This window comes from Triturus cristatus, chromosome 7 (genome assembly GCF_964204655.1).
Source record: "Triturus cristatus chromosome 7, aTriCri1.1, whole genome shotgun sequence".
Lineage (NCBI taxonomy): Eukaryota > Metazoa > Chordata > Amphibia > Caudata > Salamandridae > Triturus > Triturus cristatus.
In genome coordinates this window covers 199,386,216-199,394,942 of record NC_140590.1, presented here as the reverse complement: position 1 = coordinate 199,394,942, position 8,727 = coordinate 199,386,216, and positions in this window count along the sequence as shown.

Below are 8,727 nucleotides of genomic sequence, written 5' to 3'. Positions count from 1 at the left end.
CTTCTTTAACCTGGAAAGGGCCACGGAATTTACACACACCCTTAACCCAACGACCAGATCTGACTTTCACCCAATCTCCAGCCTGGAGACTGGTGTGGGACATTGAATAAGTGCAAACGAGAGTGGGTGCAGAAGTTGATTCAGGTGCCTCTCTCACACTCTTCCCTTCCAATAACTCTCTGACCCAAGAGGGTACAAGTTTGGTAGAGGGTTTCCTTCCCCGCATGGCAACAAAAGGAACAACACCGGTCGTGGTATTCTAGGTGGTGCGGTAAGCCCACGCCAGTTCATTGAAGGTCTCATCAGCGTCTAGGTTATTGGCGAGAGCAAGACCTATGGCACCTTTAATCATGCGGTTTGCTCTCTCTACAATACCATTGGACTGGGGATTATAAAGTGCAGTGAGGGAATGTTTGATTCCACAATGGCGCAATAATTCTCCCATTACACTGGAAGTTAGCTGCGTGCCATTGTCTGTAATAAGAACATTGGGATGGCCTTCTTCTTTAAAAATGGAGCGTAACACTTTTATGGTGACTCTAGTGGTTATTTCGGGAAGAAGGTGCACAATCAGCCATCTGGAGTGAACATCCATGAAGACCATTCCAAATCTCTTACTGGTCTGGGATGAACTCCTAGCATGGGTCCAATGAAGTCGAGGCAAATACTATGCCAACTCACACCTGGATCATGAATGGAACTTGGGACAGACTGTGCTCCAACCTTTAACCTTTTCTTGCAATCCTTGCACTCGCTGCACCTTTCAACCCAATCAACCATCCATTCCCTGCCACCAGAACTCGTTCCTCAATCTCTTCTTAGTAATGGTCTGCCCCATGTGTCCCTCATGGGCTATGTCAAATAACCTCTTGCGAATGCTAAGGGGAGGGACGATCTTATCCCCAAACATGATAATCTGGTCTGTAACAATGGACAACTTGTTGATGATTGAATTAAAAGGTCTCACACTACAAGGCAAGGTGCTCTCTCTATGCCCTCCTTTGAGTATGAGGTTGTGGACAGCCTTGAGTACCTCATCTTCTGACATAGCACTTGCCCACTCTTTTTTGTTGACCACCCCATGACTCCATTGAACAACATCTTCCACACATGAAATGGCCCCTTCTTTTGCACTCTTAGTGACCCCATCCTTATCCACTTTTTCCCACTCTAAAGGCAAACGTGACAAGCAGTCTGCCTGGACATTGAACCACCCCGAAATGAACTCAATTTGAAAGTTGTACTCTTGCAACCTAGAGGCCAGGCAAGCTAGTCTGGCCGATCCTTTTCCTGCTCCAACTGGTGACAAACTTTTTAGTAGGGGTTTGTGGTCTGTACGGAGAAGAATCTTACGTCCCCAGACATATGTCCTGAAATATTCAATGCCCCAGGTGGCAGCCAAAGATTCCTTTTCTATCACAGAGTGATGACGTTCAATAGTTGTCAATGTGCGTGAGGCGAAAGCTACAGTTTTTTCACTAGTGCCATCACTCTGTGATAGAACAGCACCAATACCAGTGTCGCTTGCATCAACTGTGACTATCGTTTTAGCATTAACATCAAATGGTACTAGAATTCCAGCATCACAAATTTCAAGTTTGATGTTTTCAAAGCACCTGAGCTGGTCTGCTCCCCATGTAAAGTTCACACCTTTTCTCATAAGTACTTTCAAAGGTTCATGTTTGCTTGCAAAATTTCTGACTAACTTGGAATAATACTCAATTAACCCAAGGAAAGACCGCATTTGATCCTTGTTACAGGGAGTGGGAGTCCCCCTTATGGAAGCCAGCAGATCTCTTTTGGGTTTGACATCTTCGCTAGAAAGGGAGAGTACCAAATACTCCACTTCCGTGACAAGGAAAGGACATTTTTCCCTGTGTAGCGTTATACCTGATTCAAGAAGTCTGGCAAGGGCTTCTTTCAGGGCCAAGTTGTGACTTTCCTCACTATCACCAAAAACTAGAATATCATCCTGGAAGTAGATGATGTTCTTCATGCCTCTAAACACTTCTGACACCATCCTCTGAAAAACACTAGCGACCGAGGATAACCCAAAAGGCATCCTGGTGAATTGGGAGATGCCTTCCATGGTTATGAAGGCTGTCAAGCGTTTAGAGGAGTCATGCAACCGTATTTGGTGGTAGGCGTGGCGAAGGTCCAACTTTGAATTTATTTTTTGCCCCTTGCAACAACAAGATAAGCTCGTTAACCCCTTGGCAGCGGCGGGAATTCTGCCGCAGCGCTGGGGGGGGTTTGGGGGCAGCGCGGTGGCGCTGTGCTCATGACGGAGCCACTCCGTCATGAGCCACGGTTGAGCTATGCTCATGACGGAGTGGTTCCGTCATGACTCCGCTCACTGCGCTAATAGCCTGCACAGGCAGGGAATCAGCGCAGCGTGGGAGGAGCGGCGGCCAGCGGCCGCAGCATGACAGAACCACTCCGTCATAAGCACACGGCACCCGTGGCTCATGAAGGAGTGCTTCCGTCATGAGTGCTGAAAGGGTTAATGTTGGGGAGGGGAAAGGTGTCTGGAATAATATTCTGCTTCAAACTCCTCAGGTCAACACAGAAGCACAAGTTACCATCTGCCTTCTCTGTGATGACCACTGGAGAAACCCAAGGAGAGCACTCCACAGGTTCTATGATACCACTGGATAACATTTCATTTAGCATCTTCTTGACTTCGCTCCTTACCATGATGGGAACCTTTCTTAGTTTATGCTGGACGGGGATGGCTCCTGAACAAATTTTATCTTGTGGACGTAACCCTCAAGGTTACCAAGTTTGGCTCCCTCCAAGATGTCCTCAACGGTAAGATCATCTACGAACATGACTTGCTCTATACCATGTTGGTCAATCTTAATAAGTAGGTCGTACTGATACTACCAACCTAAAATGGGGGGCCCAGATCCAGCTACATAAACTTTACCCTTGACGGACCTATTTCTTAAATGAATGTCTGCCGAAAGATAACCCAGAATATCTATCTGCTCTCCTTGATATCCACCTTGGTTTATATATTTGGGTAACAAGCATACATTAGGCCATTCTCGTTCACATATTCTCTTGGGTATGATGATGTACAACGACCCTGAATCTACCACAAGATCGACCTTTCTATTAGCAATGACAAATTCTGGTTTGGGTCTGTGTCTTCTCTTATTATCAAAACTTGAAGAGTTAGTTGTAAGAACTTCTTCATTGTCACTTTTCTCGGTTTGGGAAGGTTCAACACAAAGGATTCTGTCAGGCCCAGGCTAACTTTCACTATAGTAGGTCTCATTGGTCAACAAGGCCACCTTTCCTTTGCTGACATCTCAACACATCTTAGCAATATGACCTCTGCGGCCGCACTTCCTGCACTCTTTGCCAATGGCCCAGCAGTTTTTAGAATCAGCTGTGTGATATGTGCTACCACACTTTCTACACATCCTATTACCCAACTTGCTTGGATATAGCCTGCTGCCAGAATAGCTTTTGTTACCCTTGCCACCAACTCTGGTAGACGCAGCCACTTCCCCATCACCTCCCTCAACAACAGATGTTTCCCCTTCACCATTACTATTCAATTTAGAATCTCTGCGATCCATCTCCTTCATGCAAAACTCTGACTCTTCTACTATTTTTGCTATATCAATGGCATCTTCCAGAGTGGGGTTCTTAGCAGCCCACAGCCGTTCTTGAGTCTACATTGCATTCAGTTGATCCCGTATCATCTCCTCAGCCTTGGGACCAAATCTACATTTGAGAGAAAGTTCATGCAGCCTTATGACAAAGTCATCAATTGATTCGCCACTTCTCTGTGGCTGAGTGTAGAATTTGTTCCTCATGACGATATTTGTCTCTTGCGCAAACCTTTTCTCCAACCTTTTCCTTGCCTCTTGAAAGACGTCTTCAATGGGTTGGCCACATTCGTCAGTGACAACCAGGAGGTACTTGAAAATGTGTTGGCCCTCTTTACCGAGACTGGTAAGTAAGATCAGTCTTTTTCTGCTTGAACAAAAATCCTGAGCATCCAACGGCTCTAGATAATTATCAAAGATGTCGAGCCACTCATCCCACTCAATGCTAGGACTACCAGGTTGAGAGAGAAAATGTGGGGGAGAAGAGACTGCTGTGACTTCCAAAGCTGTGACATCCATGTTTAAACAGAAGATGAGAAAAGGAAATGTGGTTTGATAGTCTCAGAGGTGCACCCTCTGGCAAAGGTTAAGAATACCACTGGTCAGCTGTATGCAAAATGTTTGCCAAGACAGAGGCACATGGACACCAGAAATCTTAATAACAGGTTCCTGTTACACTCACTGTCTAAAAAAGTATCCAAAATGCCCCAAGCGTGACTATTCTGGAACAGAACATTCCAAAAATTCACCCAGCTTGACTAGTTTGTGGAATAACACAAGGGTATCTACAAGGGTGACTGTAGCTTTAAGAGAATGAGCTCCACTAACCCAAAGGCGTGACAGACAGCTGCTCTGTGCTCAATTACACCGGAATTCCTCCCAGCGCTTAAGGGAACCAGAAATGGGTGTCTGTAGTTTTAAGTGCAGGTACCTAGTTAATAGATCTAAACTGTCGGCTATGCTTCTTAACTATGGTCTGGATGAGGCCCTTGTAAATTTCCTGGCTTACCTTCATACTGACCTTAAGGCACAAGTTAGGATTGGGGCAGGCGGCGAAGTATCTGGAGCCATAACAATAGGTAGGGGGTTAGACAGGGGTGCGTCTTAGCACCCCTGCTATTTATCATTTATATTAATGGCCTTGCCAAAGCTTTGAAACAAGTGACCAGAGACGTCCCAATTATTCAGGGGCATTCATTGCCAGTTTTATTATAGGCAGACGATGCGGTCCTCATGGGCCGCACCCCAAATGCCCTCCGTTTGCTTGTTGAAACCTTTGTTCAACACATGGAGGCTTTAGATCTACATGTAAATTTTAAAAAATCTTTTATCATGTCATGGGGGCTTAGGAAAAGGAAGCTCGATACTATAAATATAGGTTCAGATAAACTAGAATCTGTAACCTCTTTTCCATATTTAGGGTTGGTTTTCGCTGCGAACGGCTCATGGAGTGGGCATTCTGCCCACGCCATGGGCAAGTTCTCGAAAGCCACCAATTCTATATTGAGCCTCTACCGCCCAAAGAAAATAGGCGCCACTAGAGCTATTTTAAACATTTTTAGATTACAGTGCATTCCTGTAGCCACATACGGGGCTGAGGTCTGGGGATCGGGGAAAAATTCTGGAATTCAGCGTGAAGAAAACCGCTTTTGTAGGAAAATATTGGGCGCACCTTTCTCCGCTTCTGAATTTATTTGCCATAAAGAATTAAACCTCCCCTATGTTTGTGACTTTATTAGAACTAGACCAGCTCTATTCTGGATTAGGATCTGGAGGAATAATTCAGCAACCCTAACACAAAACATTATAAAAGACTGCCTAAAATGTGACCACGGCTTGCTAATACCTTGGCTTGCTGAAGTCTTAAAGACATTGCGCGCCGTGGATAAAGGCGATCTTTTCTGTGATCCAACCAGAATTGAGCCTAAAGATAAGGTTGTGGTCAAACAAGCACTTTATGCACTTTTTAACTCAGAAAGAATGGGAAGGGAATTACTTAAATCCACCGTTGTCACATACATGGGGAATGACCTGTGTCTTCCACCCTACCTCACTCTCCCCATGTCCAATTGGGAAAGATCCTTGCTTTTTTGTTTAAGGGCAGGGTCTATAAAATGTCTGCTTGCCTTCCCTTTGGGTTATCACCACACAACACAATATAACCCATGCCCGTGCGATGGCATTAGTACACAGAATGATTTGCACTTCTTATTCTTCTGTAAATTTTATCTAAAATATATTAACTGGTTTTTAACTCCCTATTTTAGAAAACAAAGACCCCTGTCCTTGGGGGAGTCCTGTTCAATGTTATTTTCCCTGGATACAGATGAATTAATTTTTCGCACTAGCACTTTCTTGAGATTGATAGTACGTGTACGTTAAATGATGGAAAATCCCTGAAATTGTCTTATGAGAGTTGTACTTTGAATTACTGTGAAAATGAACTTCTCTTATTGTAGTATTTTTATGGATTGTATTTTGATTTATTGTGTAAATGAATTGTTTTTATTGTTGTACTTTTATGGATTTTATGAAACCCGAATAAAGGTCTTTTGAAATTTGAAATTTGAAGTGCAGGTACTCTGCTTGCGCGTCACCGTCAGTTTCTGAGGAGTCAATAATTTAAGAATACCTCATAGCGCACACTCTCATTTGACACGCGGTTACACGTTAACTCCGCTGCTGTCAAAAGATTCCCCAGCTCGAAACGCCGGAACTGTGAACTGCTAGCCCCTGACGGTACAGCATGGAACTCCTTGACAATCCCACAAGCACTCACAGATGCGTCGCGTCGGGGGTCCAGTCACCATTCTTCACACCCCTCAGCACGTAACTCCATTGACAGTGCCCAAAGGAACAACTGTACGCAACGGCGCTGCCTGCCGTGAGGTAAGGACAGTCACCACACATTGGGGGTCAGTACTCACATGCTCTTATCTCAGATATGTTCGCCTTGCCTTTACAAAGCACACCAGTGATGCGGCGCGATGGGGGTCTCCTCTGTCCAACTTCCACCCCTCAGCTGAGCCGCTAAAGCTGCACCTCTACGGTGACAGTGCCACAACACACGTAGATTCCTTGACGCTGACTGCGTGCTGTGCTGGCTGAAGATCGTCCCTGGGACCAGCAAACACAGTGCCGCAGGTCCACGGCTCCACCACCATGCCAGGTTGCAACATTTGGAAGCAGGTTCACTTGCTCCTACAACATACATGTGTGCTGCTCAGCCACCGAATGTGTGGGGTGGGGGCCACGAGTGCATACATCATCATGGATAGTCGAGCACAGGCTGGCCTGGCGCTCCTCCAATCATACCTCGGGCAGAAGCGCGCTTTGCGTGCTCATTTGCCAATCCTGGACCCTGCCAAACTTGATAGGCACAGACTCATTATCGGCGCCGCCCTAGCCAGTATTTTGTGCACAGAGGGCTTATATCCACCCAAAAAGTAGCCCCCCTCCAGGTATGGGTTTTTTCCTCACAAATGGGAAAAATGTGCCCATTGTTTTGGGAAATAGCCCAATTTGGCAATACTGGATAAGCAGCCGGAGCAACGTAGATATGCTGGAAATTAAAGGACCTAAACATGAGTTGGGTGCAACCATCGTGGAACAGGAAAGAACTCTGAAAAGCTGATAGAGACACAGTAACAGTGGGCCCCCAAGCGGACAATACTAGGAGTGCCACTTTTATTGTCCCGATGTGAAAGTTCGGGACCTCACGTAGCCACGATGAAGGCCCTGCTCTGTGAAGGCCCCTGCACGGAGGAAAGGCAATGATGAAAGGGAACTACAAAATGGTGAAAAAAGAACGCAGCAGCAACCATGATGAAAGGATGAACACATTCGGCCACACTTCAGGGAAACCCCAAAAAATGTTGGGGGTAGAGGGCATCAAGAGTAAAAGAAAAGCAGCCCTATACTGAGAGGCGGCACACAGTAGGAAAAGAAAGCGGCCCAGTTAAAGGGACTGGAGGGCCAGGGAGAATGGAGAAAAACATAACCTGATTCTCCCAACGGGGTCTGAACCCAACCCATCAGTCTGGAGATGTAAGGAGAGGAGCCCCTAGATCTGAGGAGCAATCTCCATAAAACAACAGAGGGGAGATTAGATAGCATTCTCCAGGGGATCTGTTAGTTGAGACCCTTTTCTTTGGTTTTAAAGGAGAAGATCCAAAATACCTCCCATTTTTTGCGGATAGCTGCAGTATCCTGTCCCTGCTGTGGCACTATCTTCTTTATAATGATCCGCCTAAGATCTCTCTCTGGATGTTTCAGATTCTGCCAGTGTTGGACCGATGGGGAATTGTTTGTTTCAATGTGAATGTTAGATTTATGTTCACCAATTCTTTTTCTGCATTCACAGCCACTCTCACCCACATATTCAACGCTGCACGGTCACAGGATCAAGTAGATGACATTGGATGAGCGACAGTTAGTCATGTCCTTAGGATAAACAGTTCTGTTATTGAATAAGATTTTGTCTGCCACAATCGCACAGGCCTGGCAAGTACCACATTTGTGGTTGCCTTTGATGGAATCACTGCCCGTGATGGACTTTTGGCAGAAGTTTTCCTTTTCTGTTCTCTTGGCTCTAACCCATAGGTTCCGTAGGTTCTTGTTTCTCCTAAATGCGAAAAAGGGTCACGGTAATTTATTCTCATCGTTATTGATGTTAAGAAGATGCTATTGGGTGTTGATAATTTGACGGGTTTTACCATCCATGTTGGATTATTTGGTCACACACAACAATTTTTCTTGCTTTTGTTTGTTATTAGGCCTAAACATGCTCTCCCGATCATAGTATCTGGTGATTTTCAAAGAGTCTTTCATGAGTTTGGCCGGGTACCCTCTTGAAATCAATTTGCGTTTGAGGATCTATGCTTGGATCAGAAAATCTGTTATGGTGGTACAGTTTCTTCTCAAGTGTAGGGATTAACTGAATGGTATTCCTTGATTCTGACATCTGGGATGGAAACTACTGAAGTGCAGTAGATTTTTTCTGGCTTTGGGCTTCTTGTACACAGACACTGAAACATGTGAATGATGGTGTTCTATCCACATGTCCAGAAATTCTACTTTCACATTGCTGATATGTGCGGTGAAT